The 25,088-nt window shown below is 36.0% G+C and overlaps 1 pseudogene; it reads left to right on the top strand.

Annotated features, from left to right (window-relative positions):
* The window catches only part of LOC100713174 (immunoglobulin heavy variable 3-48-like), a 36,303-nt pseudogene continuing 11,215 nt past the window's right edge, over positions 1-25,088 (top strand).

The following is a 25,088-nucleotide window of genomic DNA, read 5'->3' on the forward strand; positions in this document are numbered from 1 at the left end:
ATGGAGCTGACACTGAGCTGGGTTTTCCTGTTTGCAATTTTTAAAGGTAAATTATTTAGAATAAATGGTGCTGAGGGAATCAGGGGAAATGAGTGGGTTACACAGTGGATGTGTGTGACAGTTTCCTAAGTAGGATGTCTCTCTGTTTCCAGGTGTCCTGTGTGAGCGGCAGCTGAAGGAATCTGGAAGAGGCTTGGTGCAGCCAGGGGAGGTCACTGAGACTCTCCTGCTTGGCCTCAGGATTCAGTATCAGCAGCTATAATATGAACTGGATCCACCAGACTACAGAGAAATGGCTAGAGTGGATCTCATACATCAGTAGCAGTAGTAGTTCCACATACTACACAGACTTCTTGAAGGGTCGATTCACCATCTCCAGGGATAATGGCAAGAACACACTGTATCTGCAGATGAGCAGCCTGAGACCCGAGGACACAGCCCTGTATTACTGTGTGATACACAGTGAAGAAAAACTCAGTATGATCCAAACATATATTTCTGTGGGGGGTGCTGAAGACCAGCAGGGGGCGTTAGAGACACAGAAAATAGAATCTACCACAAGAGACAATGATTTAAACACTTTAGTGTTTTGGTTTTGAGGTCTACATTTTTAAAAAATGATGCTGTGGATTAATAGAAAGGGCAGTGAAACAAACTGTTAAAATTTAAACTGTGTTATATCCCAATTCAAGCCCAAAATAATTGATTCATAGTCTAACCAAAAAAAAACCCAAACTACTAGAAATCCAGTATAATAAAATATTGTAATACAAACCTATTTTTACATTACTGAAACCATGCATTTTGCAGTTTTCATCCTTTGCTGATAGTGGACAAATATTTGAAATGTTTTGTAAATGTAATGTAAAAACAAGCTAGAAAATATAGTATAAGCTTGTAAGAATGGCTGTATGTACATCATCTTTTGTGCCTCACAAAGAAGTAGATTGGATATGGGACATTCATTACATGAAACTCCTAAGGCCATAAAGAACAGAGAAACTTACCCATCAGCTGTATGATAAAGTATAAGTGACATTTCCATACACTATCTGTCAAAAATCAAAAATCCTATCAGATAAGGTCTTAAAACAACATACTTAAATAAGACATTAATTCAGTAAAAATATTGATATTGAGACCAAAGGCATTCAGAGATTTCAGTAGTCATTAATTTTTCAGGTGACCCCAAAATTCGTCAAATATGTTTTCAAAAGGTTGCTCTCAGCCAAGGTTACTGAGAAATGTTGCAATTTAGTATTTCATACATTTATTTTCTTTCCCTTAAAAACCATGAATAAACATCTAAAAGTGTACATATACAATAAGATGGATATGACATACGATCAAATACTGGCATCAATTTTAACTACTTCAAGTGTTTTAGTGTCAAAAATCAATTCAACCAAATAACATAAACATGAAAAGGCACAGCATTTATGGTAAAGAAATCAAATACACTGTGTGTATAACAGAAAGATGCAGCATTGGCATATCAAGCCAATTAAAAACTGAATTAAAGACAAAGCTGAATTAAAACAAAGATGGAACCAGAACCAAAGAGGTCAACTAGGGCCATCTTCTACGACCCTGACATTGCTTCTTAACATCTACAAAGTGCTTCATAGCAACTCCTACATAAATGAAATTATGTCATTTATGGCCCATGTAGTATTACTCTTCTAGGTTGGAAATTAACACCTTTTAGTTACAAATTTACCTATAATTTAGTATTTAGTTACATATTTACCTATAATTTAGTATTTATAGGCTACCTATAATGTATATTTAGTATTTTCTAAACTTTACATACATCATCAGTAAAAATCCAGTGTGTTGCAGTGTGTATGTGTTCATGTTCTAAACTGTGCTTCAAAGGAATCTGAGGAATAGAAACTTGAGGCTCACAGAGCTCCTGTGTGTCCATCTCTGCATGCACTCCTGACCTGAGTATTAAGCACAACCTCTGCTGCTCCTCTATAGCACTGTGCCTTCAATTTATTGACATAATTGTAATGAAGAACCTCATTTCTCCTCAAACATTGTCAACAAAATTCAACTTCCACCCTTACATTACACTCTCAATGGCTAACCGAGGTGATAAAGCATCAGCAGAGCCATCCTCACTTCCTAAGCATGAAACCCAGCACTATCATAGCCCTGATTATCACCTTGCTCATCTCTCATGTTCTCTAGGTATTTCACTCAGATTTTACTCTGTACTTCATGAGTTGATACTTGTTAATATTTTTGGTTCTTTCCAGCCGAACTCTAACATGACATAGAGCACAAGCACTTGTGATTAAAATCTTCAAATGAGACACACACATTACTAAGCCTAGTGATAAAATTGTTCCTGAAATTTCAAGAAATACCAGATCTTATGATAACCTGTCCACTACATAAGTATGTGCACAACAGCAGTATTTTGTTCTATGTGTGAGAATATGTATCAATCTTCCTGCATATCCATCAGTGCCATGAAATTCTGAACAAAGATAAGAATTCTGGATGCAGAGATAATACTTAATGTGACCTCACAGCAGGAAGGTAGAGATGGCCTGGATCAAAGATATGAACCAATGACAACTCAGAAATAACAGGCTTCCCTACTTCAGATGTCAGGTTCAGCTACTCTCCAGCTTGGACTCAGAATAACTCCACCCAGCTATTTAAATCATGTGCAGAGAGTCCATTTGCAACCAGTTAATCTATTAGTTCTTACTATTGCTGACTGCCTGTTACCTGCATTCCAGCCCCATGATTGGTATTAGATCTGAGGAGGGCAAGAAACAGGGATAAGGCCTGGATATATCATGCATGTGTGCTAACTGCCTGTCAGTATGAACTGAAAATATGTACTGACATAAAATTAAATTCTGAAATAAAATAAGAATGGAAAAAGATTACAATATGCTACAGTGATTTTAAGTTCATAATGTGCTATGAGTAAAAATGAGTTTTAAGAACATGGATACATCAGCCCATGAGTTGAGAGCGAACAGGACCTAAGGGCAAGGAATTGTCCCAGTCATAATTGTGGCACATTAGTGTGCAAGAGCAGAAGTGCAGTGGATCACTAGGGAAGATTCCCATGGCCCTTTTTCTGTTCCCTGGTTAGACAAGTAACACGCATGGCACTGATGATGATGTTGGATACTTGTGTCTCTTATTTAAGGAGATCTAATTAATGGCAATGGTAGATTGCATATTTCCATGCTGTGATTAGGTAACCTGTGAAGCATTTGCTATGGAACTCAGTAGCAAAGAATCATGAGGGTCCTTGCTGCTTCATTCTGGAAAACTTTTCAATGCACCAATGGTAAACAAGAACTTGACCTTTCTCTCTGAGTGAAAGTTACCTGAAAATCAATACCACCTAAATGACTAAACTGAGAGCCATTCAATGGAAGGTTTGGTGCTCACTTCTGAGTTTCATGTGCAGTATTTGTTCTCTACCAAATGGCAATTTGACTGCTCCTTGTGCCCTGCCAGCTACACAATTTGCTATAGAAAAAATATAACCCTAAAAAATTAAGTTGTATTTCCTCAATTTTTAAAAATTACACTAAACAAGAGTACACATCTACTTGAGATAGAAAAAAGGATAAGAAACTTTGAGGTGAAAAGAAATGTATCTTAGCATAAACCCATGAGTATGCATTATTTTGATTACATTTCACACCCACAAAGAGAAATACAATCAGATACAGTCAGATTGTCTAAATAGCTGAAAATTTATGAGAACTTTATTTCCTGTCCACACATCCTCTATACTCATGTGCTATATGTTCTGCACAGTCCTGTTAACCCTGGGACCTGTGTTATAGTTGTTATATCTAAGAAGCCATCCTTCATTGTGAACATAGAAAGCTCCCTAAGTCGCTCTTCCATTATATGTCCAGTAAGCATTAGGTGATTTGGTATGGGAGAAATGGACCCCACAGATATCAGTAAATTCTTTGAGGACTGAATCAGCACCTTTCACACAGAGGCAGTCTCATAAAGGTGCACATCCTCTGTTTCCTTGTGACCTTCATGAACAAAAAATCTGCACATATGTATATTTCAGGAGCTAACCGATAAACTCATACAGCATATTGAGATAATTTATTTGTATCTAAATACTAAAATTGTTCTCAGATATTTGTAAAACCATTCTTCAAGAACCTAGAACAATGAAGATTTCTTCTCTTTCTGGAGTTGGCTCCTAGATGTGTGCTCTAGAAAATTCATACATGATGATATGGAAGTGCTGCATCTGATCTCAGGACTCACTGTGTTCTCCCATTGTCCAGTCTCAGTTTCTGCTACAAGAGATCTGGTCTGACCCAGTAAAGCCCTCACATTGCCCTCTCCCAGCTGCACGTTCTCTGGTTTCTCCATCTGTGGGATGCTGCCACTGGAGCTGGATGCTTCAGTCATCAGGAAGGAAACCCAGTGAATTTCTCAAGGTAATTGATAGTGGAAACACAGCTTGTAAGTCATCCTTGAGAACTCTGCATGTCTGAAGACATAGCCAGGAACCGGTTCTCCATGCAACTGACCACAGTTCCAGGGAAAACATCACCATGCAGTACTGTGCAAGACAGTTTCCAAGAGAGACATAAATGTGATGTTCAGGGTAGTGTGGACCAGTAGGGAGTGCTCAGGACCAATGGCAAATGCTCAAGGAAAAGAAGAAGGGGCTGCCCGAGACCAGGAGGGGTGCATAGGACCAATAGGGAAAACTCTCCACTAGTGAAAGAGCCCTGGTGATCTGCTGAGAACCAGGAGTGGCCCCATGAGGAGGTGCAGAGAATGGCTAAGGACTGAGTGATTCCTGTTAGGGTCTGAATGTCCCCTTTGTGTTAGAATCACACATGTGGCAGGGAGCATACAGTGCATCCTCACACCTTACATATGAATTCTCCAGAGCCTAAGCAATGAAAGGGAATTGGTGATGGCATATTACATTTACACCTGGATTTTTAAAATTTCCTTTACTCTGTCTTGGAACTGCTCCACCAGCAGTTGAGAACTGAGGCAAGGTTTGTAGGATCAAATACATGGTTTCCCATTAGAAAATATAGCTCACATCTCATAGGCCATTTTGCTTCTCACTCTATGTACATATCTCAAAATGTATAAATTACCAAATCCATTAATTATATATATGTAAGAAGAAATAAAACAGATGTGGTTATGTGTTTATCAGTACACAGACATAGAAAGAAACAATGTGTTCTATAGTATTATGTCTCTTCCAAAGACCTCTCAAAGGATTCTCATGTGCTTTGGACCCTTCTCTCTCTGAGGCTTTCTTAGAACTGTTTATGTAGCAGGAGGCCATGCAAATAGGGCCACTCATTGATTATAAAAACCAGTCCAGCCTTCACGCTGCAGCTCTGCAGAGGAGTCAAGCCCTGGATGCCCAGCGATTCCCACTGGGTGATCAGCACTGAGCACAGACAGCTCACCATGGAGTTCACAGTGAGCTTGGTTTTCCTACTTTTCATTTTCAAAGGTAATTTATGGAAAACAAGTGATAGTGTGTGAACAGATATGAACGGCAAGAACACTCTGTATCTGCAGATGAGCAACCTTAGACCCCAGGACATGGCCCTGTATTACTGTGCTAGAGACACACTGAGGGGACATCATTGTTAGCCCAAACAAAAAACCTCCATGCAGGGTGCTTAGGACCAGCAGGAAGCCCTTGGGACACAGCGAACACAGAGTGAGGCCCAAGAGTATAGGTATTGAAATATTTTATTCAATCAGGTGGGCTTCCTGACATTTTAATAAATAATAATACAGGGTAAAAGAAAGACCAAATAAACAAAAGAATTAAAATCCAAACTATGTAAAATGCCACATGAAATCCAAAATAATCAATAATCAACTTGTCTAATTTAAAAAAAATGATAATCCAGTACACTAAAACACTGTGAAACAACTGGAAAATCTGAGCGCCATGCACAGGCTGCTGCTGGCATGGGGCCAGCAGACCAGAGCCTCTCCCTGGAGTCAGCACCATCCTCAAATGAGGAGTGGGGCGGGGGCTCATCAGGAAGCCATCCCCACTGGAAACTTTATCATTTTCATTATTTTGTTGGGTTGGGTTTTAGGGTCTTTTGTTTGTTTTGTGTGATTATGTTAAATATGATGGCAAGAGCAGCCATTTCAAAGATAAGATATATTATGGAAGCGATTTTGTATTTACTATCAGCTTATTTTGAAGACCTTTAGTGCATTCATTGTTTTTTTTTTTTTTTTGTTGTTGTTGTTGTTGTTTCTATTCTGTTCTGAGTTTTATTATGTTTGAAGGTATTTGCAGGTATTTTGAAGACAACAAAAGGCATTATGGTAATTGTTGATTTTGAAAGGTTTTGCAGTACTGTATGACTTAAAACTGGTTTATTGATGGGGATTTAGCTCAGCAGCATAATTGCCTGCCTTGCAAGCTCAGGCTGCGAGTTCAATCCCAGGTACTGATAAAAGCAAAACAGCAACAATAACAAAAAGATTATAAAAACTGATTTATTTTGATTCATTTTATTCTGATTATTTTTCTCAGTTTTATCCTCTTTAAACAAAATTTTAAACAATTGTAAATTTGAGAGTGTGAATTTTACATTTTGTATTCTTTGTTTAGTGAAGAAAAAATATTCTTGAATGTTTTATATCATATATAAGCAATTTAGAGAAACACAGTACTAATTGTAACACTGGACTTAAACACATGACCTTACATGTGTCTCATAGGTAATAGGTTGGCTATGGTACTCACCTAGCATGAGTCTACAAAGGTAATAAGATAAAAACAAGAACTTCCTGTCAGCCATTTGATTACATTCAAGTGACATTCCCATCTATGCACAGGGAAAAATCACATCATGCTGTTTGAAAATGATCTTTGAAATACACATTTTAATAAAAAATTAATTCACTAAAATTGATAATATTGAGGGCCAAGGCATTCAGATATTTGAATAGTTGTGATTTTTGTTTAAGTTGATCACAATATTTGTAAGCTAAGTTTGCAAAAGTGTGTTATGGGCCAACATCACTGATAAAGTTCACATATGCATTATTTCACACACTTTTTTTCCATAAAAGATCATTAACAAATACCTGAAATTTCAAGGTATAATACGGTTGAGATTATAAGGAATCAAGTCCTCATGCATTTTTTAACTTTCACTACAAGTGTTTCAATGTTGTAAATTTATTCAAACAAACAAATACCATGAAAATCAAAATGGAACAGAATATAATATAAACAAATCTCAACAACTGCATGTATATAAGAAAGTGAAAGCAATGGCTCCTTAAACCAAGGCTGGCTGAATACACAACACTGACTGACTCCTGTAGCAAATCAGCTGACAGCTGTTCCAGGTGAGAAGAGACAAAGGGAAGGATGCTGTGAGGCCCCCTGAGCTTCATGATGACCTTCAGTGACCTGACTGTAGGGTTGTGAATCTGTGTGAGGGACCAATTTGACAAGTGGGAAGTCCACTCCCACCAGAGATTTGTCATGTCGGCACTGGTGGTTAAATCTGATTTCCTCAGGTGTTAGGTGAAAGCTTTACACACACATTGTTTCAAGTGCAAAACTGATTGAACTTCATGAGAAATAGGAAGTTTCAACTGAATTATAGTTGAGTGTTTACCTACACATTGTTGTTAGTCTTTGAATTTAAAGGAGGGAAAGAAAATTGTGTATGGAAGGAGAGACAGTTACTAAAATCTGTAGAGATATAGACTGTACAATCAATGATGCTGAACATTTTTCATATATTTATTTGCCATTTGTATTTCTTCATGTGATAGGTATTTACTCATCACAAATACCCATTTTTGGATTGGATCTTCGAATTTTGTGGATCTTATTTTTAAAAATTCTTTATATGTTCTATATAGAACTTGTCTGAGGAACAGTTGCTTAAAATATTTTCCCAATGCATGAGTTTTCTTTGTACTCTGTTGGAATTTTTTTTGACATACAAAAACTTTTTAATAAGACAAAATCTCAACTGTTGATTCTGGGAAGCATTTCCCATCAGTTAATTTTTGTTCATGAACTCTCCACCTATTCCTATGGAGTCAAGATTTTAATATATTTTGTCTTCTAGCAGACTTAGTGCCACTGTTTTAATATTTAGATCTTTGATTCATTTTGCCTTTAGTTTAGTGCATCATGATAGATATGGGTCTAATTTCGGTTTTTGGCTTATAGAAAGCCAATTGTTCCAGCACTACTTCTTAAGAACCTATCTTTCTTCAAGTGAACATATTTGGCCCCTTTGTTGAAAATGATGTGGCTGAGTGTGTTTGCAGTTGTGACTGTATCTTATAATCTATTCTACTGATATTCAGGTCTGATTTTATTCCAGTACCATGCTGAATTTATCACCATAGGCTTGTAGTATAACTTCACACCCGGGATTGATTCCTCCTGCCTTGTCTTTGTTGCCCAGAATTGCTTTGGCTATTCTAGGCATCTTCTGGTTACATATGAATTTTAGGAATTATTTCTCTAGATCTGTGTGTATGAAAATGGTATTTTGATTGAAATTGCATTTAATCTGCATAACAATTTTGGTACAATGGCCATTTTCACAATGTTTGCTCCTCCTATCCATGAACAAAGATTATCTTTCCATTTTCTGAAATCCTGTTCAATTTCATTTTTCAGAGTAATGCAATTTTAATGTATAGATAATTTACTTCCTTTGTTAGAGTGATTCCTAAGTATTCCATTTTTTTGCATGCTATAGTGCAAAGAGTAGATTATCTTATTTCTCTGTCAGTGAGATTGTTGTTTGTGTACAAGAGTGCTACTGATTTTTGAGTGTTGACCAGATATATTACAGAATATTTTATTAAACCTGAAAATCTTATATTGGAGTTTAGTCGATCTTCTATATCAAGTATCAGATTATCCACAAATAATTGTAATTTAACTTGTTCCTTTCCTAGCCTTACTCTTTTGGTTTTTCTCTTGTCAAGTTGCTCTGCCTAATGATTCCACAACTTTATTGAACTGGAGTGGTGATAGTGGGAATCCTTGTCTTGTTCTTGACTTTAGTTTGAAAGTTTTCAGTTTTTGTCCATTTAGCAAGATGTTGGCTCATAGTTTATCATATATGGCTTTATCAAATTGAAATACAAAAAAATTTCATGGGTTTTTCTATCATGGATGAGTTCTGGATTTCTCAAAAGCTTTTTCTGCTTCTATTGAGTTGTTCATGTGATTATTGTCTTTGGCTGTATTGATATGGTGTATTGTGTTTATTGATTTGCTTATGTTGAGCCACCCCTGTATTTCTTGGATGAATCCCACATGAACATGGTGTGTAATTGTCTTGAAAATTTGTGCATTATATTTGCAAGTATTTTATTGAGGATATTGGCTTCTATCTTTGTTAGAGTCATTAGCCTGTAATTCCCTTTTTTGGATGGATCTTTCTGTGGTTTTGGTATTAGGGTAATACATGCTTGCAGGAAAGAGTTTGGGAGACTTGCTTAGATTTCAATTTTATTAAAGAGTTTGAGGAGTATTTGCACTAAGTGTTACCTAATTCTTGTAGAATTCAGCTGTGAATCCATCAGGAACTGCGTTTTTCTTTGGGGCTAAGTGTTGCAGTTTGACTTATCTGATGCCACCTTGAGCCCTACATTTAATTATTGTCCTGTAATTGATTGAGGAAATTGAAAAATTACTCAGGCTATAAGTTCCATGAGAAAACCAGAATTAACTGTGCCCACAGGAGAAAAATTAACTTGCTCAACAAAACAAGCAGGATACAGGTGTCAACAAAAATTAATGTAAGACTCTAGTTATATTGCTTCCAACAGAGTATCTTTTTGTGATTCCCTCCTTTGAAGACTCTGTAACTTTCCAGTTTGGTGCCACTTGTATGGACCCTGAAACAGGATGGGGAAATCTGCATATGAGTGGCCCTGAGGTCAATAATTAACTTTGAAATTTATCAATTTGGCTGCTTCAATTTCTATATTTTTGTTCATGAATCCACCACAGTAAGGTTCTAGTTATATTTTCTACTTGATTACCTGAAATTGGGTTATTCAGCAGTTTTACATCGTCCTGATTAGGCTTAGTTAATTTGTATGAATCTGTCCATTTCTTCTGTTACAGAAAATATGCTAGTAAAGGTATAGAGGTAGGTATTGATAATATTCTGTATTTCCACAGGGTTTGTAGTGATTTTACCATTTTCATTTCTTGCCACATGAATTTGAGTTTTTTTCCTTCCTCTCTTTGATAAGGCTTACTAGAGATTTATCAATTGGATTTTTTTCAATAAGCTAACTCTTTATTAATTCTTTATATTGTTTTCTGGGTTTCAATTGCAATGATTTCTTCTCTGATCTTTTTATTTTTCCCTTCTTTGAGCTTTGGGCACTTCTTTTCTAGAAGTTCAAGGAGAAGCGTTAGGCTGTTTACTTGGGTTTGTTCCATTTTCCTAATGTGGGAGTTCATCATTATAGATTTCCCTCTGAGAATGTATTTACATTTTTGCTTGATTGTAGATACTGTTTATTTTCTTTTTAAATTCTTCTGTTACTTGTTCCTGCACACCATCCAAGCCCCAAGACAGTTTAATATCATCACTCCCAGTTGTCAAGGACCTGCCTAGCCTGCAGCCACACCAGACTGAACTCCGAAGGTATCCAGCCTGCCTGGGCTACAGGCAGTGACCTTCTTTCAGTCCAGCGAACTGGGCTCCTGGAGCAGGTGAGCTCTTGTATGTGATCCCAATCCCAGGGAGAGTTTTAGATCAATGCTCCCTGTCAAGGACCCAGCCAGTTTTCGCCACACTAGACTAGGCTTGGGAGGGTTTGCCATCCAACTACATTACAACAAGCCACTTTCTTCAATCAGAGGAGTTGAGGTCACATGAACTGAGTTCCATCACAATGGTCCTAGTGCAGGGAGAGCTTTGGACCTTCATCAACAGTGGTTAGTTGCCTGACCAGCTACCTGGAAGACTGGAGGGGGTACAGGACATCCTGTGGGCCTGACTGGACCACACTCAGCAAACTCTATTCATTCCCAGGACACATTTTCCAACACTTCCAGGGAAGCCTTGGGACATCAATTGAAACATGGCGATATAGAAAAATGACAAAACAAAAGACCAAAATGTAATCTCAAACCTCCAGTACATCCCAAGAAAGTCTAAGAGCCAGGTAAATAGAAGAAAATATATGTCATACACCTGAAACATCTGAAATAATATGAACTAAAATAAAGAAGCACTACGGGAAGCTTTCAAGGAATTCAAACTGGAAATAATCTCCTAGGTAAAAGAAGAAATTATAAAAGTAACGAAAGAGATGCTGAACACATCTAAAGGAGATATAGTTAAAATATCAGAGGAACCATACAAAAAGATAGAATCCTTGGATGAACAATATAAGAAACAAACAGAATACATAGAGCAGATTCAAAGAGCTATAGAAGAAATCAAAAATTTCATTGAAAATTGTCAAAACCTTAAGAATGAAAGGGATGATAGAATTTCCAACCTCAAAGACAAGATTGTAGTTAGTGAATTGGAAAGGAAATATATTTTAAAAGTAGTAAAGAATCAGGAAATAACAATTCAACAGCTGCAAGATGCAGCAAAGAAAAACAATGTAAGATTTATAGGGATAAATGAAAAAGAAGGGGACCACACAAATGATATCAAGATGCTATTTACAGAAGTAATAGTTGAAAATTTCCCAAACATGAGAATGGAAACTGGCATTAGAATTATTGAAGCATGCATAACTCCAAAATGCCATAATAAAAATAAAACTACACACAGACATATAATAATCAACTACCCAGAAATCCAACATAAGAATACAATATTAAAAGCTGTTAGAGACAAAAGATGGATCACCTATAAATGAAAAACTATCAGAATCTCAGCAGACTTTTCATCACAAATAAGGAATTCAAGAAGAGAATGGAGTGAAGTATTTAGATACTAAAAGAAAATGATTTCCAACCTAGTCTGATGTACTCTTCAAAACTATCCTTCAAAATGGATGGAGAAATGAGATACTTCCATGACAAATAAGAGCTGAAGAACTTCATGATCACCAAAACAAACTTGCAAAGAATAATGAAAGACAATTTAGATACACTTAGGAAAAAATAACTAAGCAAGGCAGACAATTAAACAGAATGGAATGATAAAGATGCAACAGTAGAAAGATAACATGCCAAAAATCAGCCAATATATAACAGCTATATCCATTAATATGAATGGTCTCAATTCACCAATTAAAAGAAACAGACTGGCAGGATGGATCAAGAAATAACATCCAACCATATGCTGTCTACAAGAAGTCCATCTAACCTAAAAGGAAACTCACTGACCAAAAGTCAAAGGATGGAAAACAACAGTTCATACAACATGAACTGAAAAAAAAAAAAAAAAAAAAAAGCAGGGGTAGAAATTCTGTTTGCAGAAAATGTGACTTCAAACCGAGAATGATCCTAAGAGATAAAGAAGGTCACCATATACTGGTTAGGGGAAAACTCCAAGAAGAAGAGACAAAAATCTTAAATATATATGCACCAAATTCCAAAGCATCCGGTTATACGAAGCAAGAATTAATAGAAATTAAAAATCAAATAAGCAATAACACAATTATAACAAGAGACCTTTACACACCATTGACACGAAGAAACAGCTCTACCAGACAGAAAATCAGCAAAGAAATAGGAAAAACAGAAACAGAACTGAATCACAACTGTGAACAAATGGACTTGATAGACATATACATAATTTTTCATCCAACAATATCAGAATATACATTCTTCTCATCAGTACTTGGCACAGTCTCTAAAATAGACCACGTACTATCCCACAGAACATATTTAAATAAATAAAAGAGTTTAAGTTATCCCATGCATGTTATTAGATCATAGCTCCATAAAACTAGAAATTAATGATAAAAGAAACTGCAAAAACCCCACAAACACATTGAAATTGAATAATTCACTCTTGAGCAATCAGTGGGACACAGCAGAAATTAAACAATACCTACAAGCAAATAAAATACAGATACAACACACCAGAATCTGTGGAATGCAAGGCAAGCAGTCCTCACAGGAAAATTTATTGCACAGTGTTCCCACAGCAGGAAAGCAGAACAAATTCAAATAAACACCCTGATGCTACACCTCAAACATCTAGAAAAAGAAAACCAAGTCAAGTCCAAAGCCAAAAGAAGAAAAGAAATTATAAATATCAGAGCAGAAATTAATGCAACAGAGACTAAGATAACAATCTAAAAAATCAAGGAATCAAAGAGTTGGCTCTTTGAAGGAATAAATAAAATTGATAAGCCCCTAGCCAACCTTACTAAAAAGAAGAAAGAAAAAGCCCAAATTCATGCAATAAGGAATGAAAAAGGCAAAATCACTACAGACTCTGTGGCAACACAGAAGATCATCAATGCCTATTTCAAAAACCTCTATTCTCATAGGTTCAATAACACAGAAGAATATAGACAGATTCTTAGAAAAATATGAAGTATCAAAGCTGGATCAAGAAGATGTAAAACTGCTGAAAAACCCAATTTCTAATAATGAAATTGAAAATGTAATTGAGTCCTTATCTACAAAGAATACCCCAGGCCCAAATGGATTCACTGCAGAATTGCAGAATTGGATTCATTGCAGAATCTTCACCAGAAATACGAAGAAGACTTAATGCTGACACTTCTCAATGAAACTCTTCAATGAAAGCAAAAGGGAAGCAGTTCTTCCTAAGTCATCCTGGGAAGCAAATATAACTGTAGTTAAAAATCCTGAGATAGACCCAACTAAAAAAGTGAACTACAGCCCAATCTCCCTAATGAACACAGATGCAAAAATGTTTAATAACCAATTGGCAAACAGGATGCAGCACATCATCAAGAAGATTATACACCATGACCAAGTGGGAATCATCCCAGTTATGCAGGGATTTTTCAAGTTACATAAATCAATAAATGTAATCCACCATATTAATAAAGCCAAACATAAGAATCACATGATCATTTTATAGATGCAGAAGAAGTTTTTGATAAGGCCCAACATTTATTCATGATAAGAACCTTACAGGAAATTTGAATATATGGTCTTTACCTCAATGTGATAAAGGCCATCTATGACAAATCAACAGCCAGCATCATATTAAATGGGCAAAAACTAAATGCCTTTACTCTAAAATCAGGCACAAGACAAGAATATCACTTATCACGATTCCTATTTATTATAGTACTGAAAATACTAGCCAGAACACTTAGACAAGAGAGAGAAATAAAAGGGATAAAGATAGGAAAATAGGAAGTTAAAATATCATTATTTGCAATGACATGATACTCTACATAGAAGACCTCCAAAACTCCATTGAAAGTCTGTTAGATATAATAAATAAATTCAGCAACGTAGCTGGATACAAAATCAATACTCATAAATCAATAGCATTCCTATACACTAACAGAAAAATCACTAAGAAAGAAATAATAGAAGCCATACTCTTCACAATAGCATGAAATAAAATTAAATACTTATGAATTAATCTCACAAAAGAAGTAAAAGAACTATAAAGGGACAATTATAATATCCTGAAAAAAGAAATCAAAGAGGATCTCAAAAAATGGAAAGACATCCCTTGATCATGGATAGGAAGAATAAATATTGTGAAAATGGCCATTCTCCCAAAACTGTTGTACAGATTTGATGCAATCCCAATGAAAATACCATCAACATATCTCATAGATCTAGAGAAATCGCTCCTAAAATTTATCTGGAACCAGGAGAGACATAGAATACAAAGAGAATTCTAAGCAACAAAGGGAAGGCAGGAGGCATCACAATCCCTGATTTGAAGTTATACTACAATGCAATGTAATGAAATCAACATGGTATTGGAATAAAAACAGATCTGAAGATCAATGAAATATATCAGAAGATACAACTTAAATACAAACACACTCAATCACCTTATCTTTGATAAAGGGTCAAAACATGTTCACTGGAAGAATGACAGTATCTTTAAAAAATGTTGTTGGAAAACCTGGCTCTCCATATGCCAAAACCTAAAACTAAACCCATGCCTATCACCATGCACTAAATTAAAATCTAAATGGACCAAAGATCTGAATATTAAAACAGAAACACTGAATCTGTTGGAAGGCAAATTGGATAAAAATTTTGAAGATAAAGGGGTAGGTAGATAATTCATGAACAAGAATCAAACTGCATGGGAATTGCTTCCCAGAATCCATACATGGGATCATATCCTATTAAAAAGTTTCTGCATGTCAAAAGAAATCTCTCGTATATTAAAAAGAAAACCCATGAACTGGGAAAAAATCTTAGTGAACTGTACCTCAGACAAAGGACTTCTGTCTAAAACATATAAAGAATTTTAAAAAATCAGACTCATGAAATCCAAAGACAAAATCCAACAATGGGCATCTGAGATGAGTAAACAGTACTCAAATGAAGAAATACAAACAACAAATAAATACATGAAGAAATGTTCATTATCATTAGTCATTAGGGAAATGTGAATTAAAACCACACTGCGATTCCATTTCCCTCCAGAAAAAATGTCCAGGATCAAGCAAACTACCAACAACAAATGCTGGAGATGCTGTGGAGAAAAAGGAACTCTCCTGCACTGTTGGTGAGAGTGTAGACTGATGCACCCATTGTAAAGGTCAGTCTGGAGATTTCTCAAAATGTTTGGATTGGAAGTTCCATTTGATCCAGCAATTCCACTTCTAGGCATATTCCCAGATGAACTGAAATCATACCACAGTGGTATATGTGCACCCATTTTAATAGCAGCACAATTTGTAACAGCTGGCTCTTGGAAACAACCTAAGTGTTCATCAACTGAGGAATGGATAAAAAAAGTTGTGGTATTTTTATACAATGAAGTACTACTCAGCTATAAATCATGATCACATTGATATATTTATAAATAAATGGATGCATCTTGAGATCATACTCATAAGCGAAATAAATAAAACTCACATATATAAATATGGTATAGTCTCCATGGTGTAAGAAATGGTCACAGTACAGAAGAGTTTTGTTAATCATGATTCCCCATTACATTACTTTGGAGCATCATAGTGTTCGTATTCATTAGTTGAAATGGTTTTATCCTGGGTTGTTTGATTTCATTATCTGTGATGGTATAAACAGTTATTTTGAAGAAAATAAGACATTATTAGCCAGTGATGATTTAATGTCATCTTGTTTTGAAGTCCTACCAAACTTTTGTTTTTCTGTTTCCATTGGTTCTATTATGCTGTATCTCATTGGATTTTATTATGTGTGACAGTGTATGCAAATCTTTTATGGACAATGAGATAATATAGTAGCCATTTTTAATTTCTGGTTATTTGGTTCCAAATGCCCTGTAATATTTCATTCTCGTTAATGGTTTTATACTATTTTGTTATGTTTGATATATTGTGTATAAAGCTATACTCAACTGTTTCAGGGAAAGAGATATGATGGTAGTTACTGATATATCACGTTGTTTTGAGGTGAAATACTGTGCTACTTAAATTGTTCTGATCTGCTTTATTATGTCCTTTTTATCTTAATCTCTTTAAAATAAAAAAAAATAAAAATCTTCTGTTACTCACTGGTTGTTTAGGAGAGAGTTATTTAATTTCCATATGTTTATGATGTTCTTGAGGGGTTTTTTTGTCATTATTTCCAATTTTATCATGCTATGGTCAGATAATATGCATAGGATTATTTCAGTACCTTTTCATTTAATTAAGTATGTTCTGTGGGATAGTATATGGTCTGTATTAGATAATGACCCATGTGTATCTGTGAAGCATGTGTATTCTGATGTTGTTGGGTGGAACAATTGGTACGCATCTACTAGTTCCGTTTGTTAGTTCACAAGTTTGATTCAATTCTGCTATTTCTTTGCTGATTTTTGATTGGTTGACCTGTCTCTTTGGGATAAGGGAGTGTTATGGTTTCTCGTTATAACTGTATTATTCCTTATTTGATGTTTCATGCCTCTTAAGATTTGTCTTATATAATTTAGTGCTCCCGTATTTAGTGCAAATGTATTTATGATTGTAATCTCTTCCTCTTCAAGGTTTACCATAAAAAGCATGTAGTGACATTCTTTGTCTCTTTTGATTACTCTTGGTTTGAAGTTCACATTGTCTAAAAACAGACTAGCTACACGCACTTTTTTTTTTTTTTTTTTGGTTCCTGTCACATGGGGTATTGCTTTCCACACTTTGACTTTTAATCTATGAATTTCCATTTGATTTAAATGTATTTCTTGCATGCAGCATATTGTTGGATTTTGTTTCTTACTCTACTCTGCCTGTCTGTTTCTTCTTATTGGTGAGTTGAGACCATTTATATTGATGGATATCATTCATATGTACTGATAGACACTGTCATGTTCTCTTTCTGTTTTTGACTTTCTACTTTTTCATTTTAATTGTTTGCCCTGCTTAGTGATTTCCATCAGCTGTTGTTCTTGGAACTATAGATATCTTTATCTGTTTCTGGAGTACCTTTCAATACTCTTTCCAATATTGCTTTTGTGGTCATGAATTTCTTTAGTTGTTCTTTGTCATGGAAGTATCATATTTCTCCATTAATTGTGAAACAAACTATTTTTCTGGTTACATCCATTTGGGTTGGAAGTTGTTTTCTTTCAGGACTTAAAATATTTCACTCTAATCTCTTCTTGGCTTGAAGGATTGTGTTGAGAAATCTACCTTGATTTTCATAGGCTTTCCTTCTTAGGTGATATGTTATTTTCTTTTTCTGATAGCTTTTAGTATTCTGTTCTTGTGCTGAATTTCTGAGATCCTAATTATTATATTTCTGGGTGAAGATTTATTTTGGTTGTGGCTAATTGGAGTTATATATTCTTCAGTTATCTATATATCAGATTCTCTTACTATGTTTGGAAATTTTTCTGCTATTATTTCTGTAAATAGTCTTATATCATATGTGTTGGCCCTGTTTTTCCTTTGACACGTAGTAGTCTTATATTGTTTCTCTTTGCATCATCTTGAATCTAATTAATTGTTTCCAGGTGCCCTGTTATTTTTAAGTGATTTTTTTCTTCATGATCATAAACTGTTGTCTAATCTTCAAGGCCTGAGAGTTTATATTCAGATATATTCAAGCATTTTGATCAGATTTCAATAGGATTTTTTAATTTTCTGAATAATCCTTTAAACCTGTTGCATGCATTCTAATTGTCTTATATTGTTCATTCAATGCTTCCAACCCTTTCTTATCTTCCTCTATTTTTTATCTAGATCTTCTTTAGATGCGCTCAACATTCCTTTGATAATGATTGTCATTTCCTTTTTTTTAATCTGGGAGGTTATATCTGGTCTGATTTCTTCTATAGCTTCATGGAGTTGTTTCTTCACTTCAGCTGCTAACACTTCAGGAAGTTCAGTTGTGTGATTTCCAGTGTCTTACATTTCAGTGATTCTTGTGCTTTCTTTCAGTGGGCTAGAGGACTGAGACTTCATGTTGCTCTTTTATTTTGTGATTTTCCTCTGGGATCTGTGCAGCATGTCATTCACTCTCCCAATGGATTGCACAGAGACAATTGCTGGGCATAGCTTCCATCCTCTGATATTCATGTGCCTAGCCAGTGCACACTTTCAAACAATAGCACTGTAGCCTTGTACTGTGAATGGGTAGGGCTCAAATTAATTGTGACCCAAATGATTGGCTGGTCACTCCCTAATGGATGCCTCTGAGACACTGGGCTTGGCAGATCTCAGTACCTTTGGAAATGTAAGGCTAGCTGGGCATTCCCTTGATGGAGTGTGCTGGGATGCGAGGCTAGTCATTGTTTGCATCCTCTGCGTAGCTAGCTGAGACACAGATATCTAGACAGGATGTACCCCCAGAGTGTAGTGCCAGGTCCTTGTGTTTGGCTTGGAGGAGCTCACAGCTTCTGTCATATTTGGAGATTTCAATAATCATGATTTTTTTCAAGTGATTCAAAAATTTGTCCACTAAATTTTCAAACATTACTTTTTAAATGTCATATATTTAGCATATGTGATATTTATGTTCTTTCTCACAAAAAGTTCTTCAAAAACACCTAAAATATTTGTGCATAACAGATTTGTGATGAACAAGAATCAAATAGTTGAATTGTTTATAACCATCATCTGGAGTGTCTGAATGTTGCAAATTCATTTAACTAATCACCACAAAAATCAAAGTGGCTCAGTAATAATTGTAAACAAATCATAAGAACTCTATGTTAAACCAAATGATAAAGCACTGGCACATAAAACCAAGGCTAAGTGAGTGCAAGACGATGACTGGCTCTTGCATAGTAACTGAAGTAAAAACTACTCCAGGTGAGGCAAGATGATGGAAAGGTCACTCTGAGGCACACTAAGCTTCCTGCTGACCTTGAATCACTGTAACTGTGACACTGTGGAGCAGTGGGAGAAAGGAAGATTTGAGGAGTTTGAATGTCACTGCCACTGGAAATGGCTTAATAGTTAATGATGATTTCCTCAGTACTTACAGGAAAGCTTTGCACACAAATGGTTTCAACGACAAAACTGATTGAACTTAATGAGAAATTAGAAACTTCAACTGAAATGTAATGAATGTTTACATGAATGTTGAAGATATTTTTCACATTCTTTTAAATTTAAAGAAGGGAATGAAAAAGATTTCTGTGAAGGAAGAGAAAGAAGTATATTCATCAGAGATATGAAATACACTGTTATCTGGTATGACATAAGGAATTCTCACAAAGTTTAGTTTATTAAAAATAATGTTCTCTCTAAAGAAAATCACAAAGATACATTGGGTGAAATATTTTGCAAGGTATATTATTGACTTCCACTAAGAAAACACTCAATGCGTTCCCTTGATCCAAATAGAATAAAAGCACAATTTTGTCTGTAATATTTGCTGTGACATTCAGATCTTATATAATTTTTATCTCAGAATACTTTGCACTAATGTTAAAGGTTGTAATAAACTGAAGTACTCAATTATGTTTTTAAAATATGATGTTTTAAAAATAACTAGTCAGACATTAGAAAAGTTTTCAAATTTTTTCACAGTGTCAGGTTTGGCAAAGTTGCTTAACAATTATGAGCACAGATCATAAAATTTAAACAGTCAGCTCATTTGTCTCTCCATCTATCTTTGTGAAAAAAAACTACTCTATGACTGAATAATATGTATCAACTTCTACTCAGAGGAATATGTTTGTCTTACATGAAAGAAAACAAGACTTTCTCTTCTTTAGCCTCATTCCAAATTCTTAAAAAAATAGAAAGACAAAATGGTTTCTTTGTTCTTTTCTTTCTTGACAACCACCACAAAATAGGCCAATTTAATTAAATACAGGATTTCTTCTTATTCTTTTTTTTAATAGCACTTGAAAGTATAAAATTCTACATTTGCTGATATCCATATATTTTTTGCACAAGCACTTATGTATAGTAAATGTATCTATATTTCACCCATCTTTTTTCAATGCACTACACTTTATCTACAAATTTTGTTCCGTGTATACAGCCCAAATCCATTTAAGGGGGGGGGGTTGATATGTAGTTTCCTATCAGGTTTGGTGAATTATTCATTTAACACTTATCCCTGATAATCTGATTTCACATTTTCCCTTACCTCTAAAGTCTCAGTTTAAAAAAAAAAAATAGGAGAACACTTTCTCAAACCTGAAGAACTCAAATTATCACTTGTGTAAGAAAATAATTTGCTATGTTCATCTGGCCCATGTCCTGGTGAAGCTCAGGAGAACATGGAAACAGTCTGGATGGAAGTTGGATCCACAACTACGGACGTCACTGTGAACCCAGATGCAAACCACACATATAGGGAAAACAGGACCAATAGGCCATGCGATGTATAGCGCAGGGGTGTATAATCCTTTCAGAGGAAGCCGAGGAGCACTCAGGGTGATCACGTTGCCCAGGAGCCAGCCCTTCCACGTCCCAGCACAGGAGCATCTGCACATAGGCCCTGGGGAGACTTTAGCTGCTGACACTGGGGGTCCTCCTCAGCCTTCCTCCTCTGTGGCCCACTTCCCTCTATGGAAGTAGAGTAATAATGAGACATGTGTCTTTCATTACATATTCTTCATTTATAACTATAAACCTGGTAATCATTAACAAATTTTTTGAAAATATTTAGATACCAGGAACCTCATCAATAAAAACTTAATAAGTTCATTTTTTTCTGAGTACATGCCATTAATCCTGCAACTGTCAATAGAATGTCAATATAAATCATTTTACTAAAACAGAAAGGGATGCGTAACTTTTTTTTTTTTCTGTCACTTTCCTTCTTGCATTTCCCACTCTCTGACCTAGTCAACGTGACTACAGATTCACTAACTGTATTGCTGGATTTTCCTGTTCCAATTTTTTTTTTAATTTCAAGGAAGGTAGAGCACTTGTATTTACTTTGAAATCTTAGCAAAATAATATCAGTTTCCTGCTGTTCAGACTGCATTGCATGGTTAGGTTAAAAATGATAGTCTCTACATATACAGGTGAGAAGGTGGCAAAATTAGAGCCCTCAAAAATGGTGAAGAGATTGTACAATATTATAGCTGCTCTATAAATAGTTTAGTATCTTTTGAATTTAACCAAATGAATTCTTCATATGATTTATATCATTTGGTAATTAACAGTGTTGAAACTGCACATTTGCAAAAAATCTGACATTTCTATAATTATTCCTCATAGTAACCAAAACTTAGAAGCTACCTAAAAATCTATCAGTACATACAGGATACTCAAAGAAGATATACCCACACATGGGGTGTTCTTTACCCATATAGAAATGAGATTAATAACCTAGTTACTGTGTGAGTATGCACTAAAACATGCTAAAGAAGACAAAACGTCCTTTTCATGTCTATCTGCTAATGTATAACATATACATCTTCCATAAGTTGCACACAGAAAATAGAGGCACAGCTTCCAGACACTACAGGGACACGAGTTACACAGCAAATGATTAGCAATAGCTGTGTATTTTCTTATGGTGATGAACATGCATATTAAGCATTGTCACAGTAGAATCAGAAATGATTTAATATGCAAAATCCCCCTCCACTGTATATGTAAACTTTGATCTTACTGAATGTGGGTAAACTTCTAGCAAAATATCATTAAGGAAAGATAAACTGAAAGCTATAACACCTAATGCATTTCTAGAGAAAGCTTCAAAAACCTAATTTACATTTAAAACTTATTGGAAAATCTTAGTAACACACTTGGTTTGACACCTTGCAAAATTGTGAAACATATAGCACACAAGAAGTTGTCTGCACAAATGGCACAATAGAGTTCCTTTCCAATAATTTGATGATTGAAAAGAGGAACAGGGTTGGGCAGAATATAGACTCAAAGAAATAGCAAACTTAAAAATTGGGAGATTTCCCAGACTGGCCAAGTTATAAATGACACAAGATTTAGTAGAATGAGCGTTCAAGCCCTATGAAGGGATCATGAAATAAGGAGAGTTACATAGATGAAGAGAAGCCTGATTCTATCTGCAGGAAAATAGGAAACTGACCCAAATGGCATTTAGAGTCTGTCCCACCACAAGGCCAGAGTGCAGGGACTTGAAAGACTGACAGAATCACTGGTGGTCAACATATCACCTCAAGTATCATTTCTTAGGCCTTTCTCAATAGTCAGCCCCATAATACATTCCTAACTAACCTCACATGTGGTACCTGTGTTTCCAAGAGAAATATGGGTCACAGCATCTGACATGGAAGTGTACACAGACCACATCTATCTCTGGAGTCCATGGCACACCTGTACGGGGCACAGATTCTAAGAAGTTTGGTGCACGAAAACCTTCATCTGTCTTTCAAACCAAGCCATAGCATTGCAGGCACAGGCAGGAACCACTACAAGAGGGAGGACACTGCAGAGGCCCTGACAGAGGCAATGCAAGCACAAGGGTGGGGTGAGCGCCAGCAAAGAGAGATGCCCAAGCATGCTGCCTTACAGGCATGTGTTGTCCTATTTGGCACAAAACCCTTGGCTGTAGAAATCTGGTGTGGCATCCATCAGGCTGTCACTTGCATCCAAACACAGTCAGGTAACAGCTGCAACCAGAACACATACAGATGAGGCTGCCAGGCCCTTTGCAAATTGTCACAGTGTTATGAAGTCAAAGAGGACTACTGAGGCACATTAAGGATACCTGCTGCTCTATTGAGGGTTTTGTGCTTTGTGGAAGTTGCTACTCCATTCCATCAGCTCTGTGGATTGTGAATGTCCACCTTCTGCCAGGCCCTACACTGTATTTTGGAAGCACTAAGTACAGTTTCTTTTATAAATACAAACTAGGCAGAGTCATCCACATCTGATGCATAGTTCATTGAGATGCTATTTATCTCAGACTTTAAAATTAATACAAGAAAGTTTTCAAACTCTGGGGCCACAGTGAAGGAGTAAAGTGACTTTAGTAAGGGGGTAAACCAGGATGGAGATAGGACAGAAAAATATGATTTGAAGGCATGGGGCCCTCAGTGCTTCCATAATGGAGCCCATTTGCCCCCTCGAGGATATCATGCATAAGCAATGTCTTTTCTGGGAAATTTTCCTGGGGATCCTGAGTTTCTAGATGAGATCTGGGCTCTTGAGACACACACTGATCTCTTGTTTTGCATCCCTACAATGGAGAGACACAGGAGGGAAGACACTGCAGAGAACAGACAGAGGCAGGAAGGAGGCTTCAGAATGATAGGGTTCAGAATGAGGACAACATTTGGAGGCACACAGCTACCTCCTGCCAGACACCAACTCTGTCATTGCCTATTCTTGAAATTTCAGTGGTCCAGAAGTACAAGAAAAACCTTCATTTGATGTAAGTTTCTCTTTGTGGTGCATTTTTACAGCCTCAAATTCAACATACCCACTATTTTGCATGTCTATTATCCTCACATTCTGATACTCTAGCACAAACAGTCTGTAACCATCCACCAATTGCTTCCAACTGCTCCTCTTCTGATCCCATGGCCAAGGCTGACCTCAGTCAGGAAGTAGTGAGTCTTGGACCTGTTTTATTATGTCATCCTGTTATCACAGATCCCATATTTTTATTGTCTTGTTAACATCATTCTTTGATGCTTTACCAAACTTTATTAATTTACTGTTAAGTTAGTGGCTTTGGTTATGGTTATATTGCTTCTTGTAAAGAAAGAGCAACTTTTTTCTGCATCTACATTTGCAAGATGGTGAGCAATTTTCTTTATAAAAACTGGAAGCTTAAAATATTTAAAAACCATTAAGAAATCCATTGAAGTGTTAAAATCAAATATTTTGCATCTCATTGCAGTTTGATTGTTTACTTTCTGTTGTTTTTGATTGCTGGGAATTAAAAGACATTGAGTAAACAGGCAAATAACCCTGGGCTGTATTCCTTGGTCTACTTTTATCCATGGAGAAATTAATCAGCATATGTGTCCATGAATGCTGACAGATAATATTGTGAACATAGTTTAAACAAATGTTTTGTGTGAATGAGGGTGAGTGCCCTTTGTATGAATGTTGCAATAGAAAAGTGAAATACGGCTGCTCCTCAGCTGCCTGGGGTTGGGATGCAGGAGGGAGGGGGTAGGAGGGAGGGATTGCAGAGGAGTCTCAAGACCCACTGAGGATGGAACCTGTGCTCACTACTGAGCCTGTGTGCGTTGGTTGTGCAGGTGTCCATGTGTATTAATATTTCCCTGGTGCATAATTTATTTATCAACAGTATAAATCTGTCACAGATTACTAATATTTAAATATAGAAAAAGAGTTAGAGAGTTAATCACAGTTGAAGATAAGAGATTCACGAGGCATCCACATAAACTCTGTTTTTGTTTTCTTTCAGCAAACATCAGAATACAGCGAAGTCACACATATTCTCCCTGCAGAAAGAGAATAAAATCATGACCAGGTGTGTGAGCTCTAATCAGAAAATCAAGATGAAAAAGTTTGTTCACAACGTAGCGAAGCATAGGCTCAGAGATTGGGGGAGAATATATATAGCA

This window comes from Cavia porcellus, unplaced genomic scaffold (assembly GCF_034190915.1).
Source record: "Cavia porcellus strain 051 isolate PalLab524CR breed Dunkin Hartley unplaced genomic scaffold, mCavPor4.1 scaffold_8, whole genome shotgun sequence".
NCBI lineage: Eukaryota > Metazoa > Chordata > Mammalia > Rodentia > Caviidae > Cavia > Cavia porcellus.